The 1847-nt window shown below is 44.7% G+C and overlaps 1 pseudogene; it reads right to left on the bottom strand.

Annotated features, from left to right (window-relative positions):
* Positions 1 to 6: 6 nt before the first annotated feature.
* On the bottom strand, positions 7 to 879 carry LOC102475183 (PC4 and SFRS1-interacting protein pseudogene; annotated as a pseudogene).
* Positions 880 to 1847: the final 968 nt, after the last annotated feature.

Genomic DNA, 1847 nt, shown 5'->3' with positions numbered 1-1847 from the left:
TGATGTAACCCCCGTTTTAGCTAAATTTTTCCTTTTAGATTCAACTTCTTTCTTCCCTTCTTTTGTGTCCAGCTCTTTTCTTGGTTTATCTTCTTCCTTCTGGCCCTCTTCATCCTTTTTAAGCTGCTTTTTAGGTTGTTTTTCCTCTTGCCCCTTTTTCTTTATTTTGTCTTCTTCAGTAACCTGAAGGACAGGGCTGCTTTACCATTTTGCGCCTACCTCTTGGCTGTGGAATCTTGACTTCTGTAGCTGCAGGTCGTCCTCTTTTAGGACTCACTTTTAGATTAACAGATGCTGTTGCTGTTGTCACTACTCCTGCCTCCTCCATTTCTACTTGTTTTTCTGCCTTTCTCTTCCTCCCTCTTCGAGCAGCTTTGGGAGTGGTTATGTCAATTGCCTTAGTCACGTCTTCATTGCTTGTTTTTTCCTTCATGATCAGTATCTTCCTTTGAAGCACTAGTTTCTTTTTCTTCAATTTCAACATCAGATGAAGTGTTTGTTTAGTTGATGCCTGTTGACTTGAAATTTTCACTTTTGGATTGTTATCTATCTCCCATAAACCTTCATTAAAACCTTTTCGTTTATTTGGTTTGCCATATTTTTCCTTATTTTCTGAGTAAGGAAATATATCCTTTGGTCCTAAAAAAGCAGTCTCATGAGTTCCAAAGAAGAAAACGGGTAGTTTGTTTGTGGGTGGCTTTACCGCTCCATCAGGAACTTCATCCCCTCGAGCTGGCCAAGGAGGATAACCTTTCATCTTGGCGAAGATGAGGTCTCCAGGTTTGAAATCGCGAGTCATGTTTCAGGGGCGACGCCGGGGGTCCGAAACCCAGGAGGGGAGGCCGTGCGGGCAGCGAAGGGATGCGGAGCACGGCCGCGCGCTGAAGCCCAGGAGAGGAGGCGGTGAGGGCGGCGAAGGGATGCGGAGCACGGCCGCGCGCTGAGCTCTGGGCCAGGGGCGAGGGAGGATGCCTGGGGTGTCCCGACGCACCTGCTGCGGCCGCGGGCGCTAAATACAATAAACCCAAGAAGACCTTCAAGGCACATCACAGTCAGATGTGCCAAAACACCAAAGACAAGATACTAAAATTGGCAAGCGACTTATAAATGATATCCCATCAGGCTAACATCAGTATCTCCTTGAAAACAATGCCAGCAAGGAAAGAATGGAAAAATATGTTCAAAGAATTCTACTAAGTTTTATTTCTTTATTTATTTATTTATTTATTTATTTATTGTAGAGTTTTTTTGTTTTTTGTTTTTGCCCTAGGGCATATTCACTCACTAGAGAGAGACATAGAGAGGGAAAGTGAGAAATCATCCCCTTCCCCCAGGCCAGAAATCCCAGGAGTAGAATGCAGGAGAAGGGATTGTGGCCTGGCCATTCCTCTTTGGGGTGATTCCTTATTTTCTCTCTCTCTGTCTCTCTTCAGTGTGCACATGTCTTCTGCTCTTATGGCAAAACAAAAACAAAAACAAAAACAAAAAAAACTAAAAACAAAACAAAACTTAATGAAGAGAATTTGGAAAATAAAAATATTAAAATATCATCTTTGATCTTGCCATTGGCAAAAGACTGTTAATCCCTAGGGAACCAGCAGTTAGCGTAATGGCTATGTCGCTGGACTCCCACGTAGTCAACTGCGGTTCGCGTCCCGGACCCGGTGGCTTAAAACTCACGCCGGGCGCGTGTGTGTGTGTGCCCAAGATCCTGAGAGGAGAATGGAGGAGAAGGGATTGCAGCGTGACCATCCCCTCTGGGGGTGATTTCTTGCTTTCTGTCTCTCTGTCTCTCTCTGTCTGTCTGGTGAGCACACACGCCCTATAACGAAAATCTCTCCAAAAAA

This window comes from Tupaia chinensis, unplaced genomic scaffold, assembly GCF_000334495.1.
Source record: "Tupaia chinensis unplaced genomic scaffold, TupChi_1.0 Scaffold000170_1, whole genome shotgun sequence".
Taxonomy (NCBI): domain Eukaryota; kingdom Metazoa; phylum Chordata; class Mammalia; order Scandentia; family Tupaiidae; genus Tupaia; species Tupaia belangeri.
The sequence above is the reverse complement of the archived record's forward strand: the minus strand, read 5'-3'. Positions and strand labels throughout refer to the sequence as shown.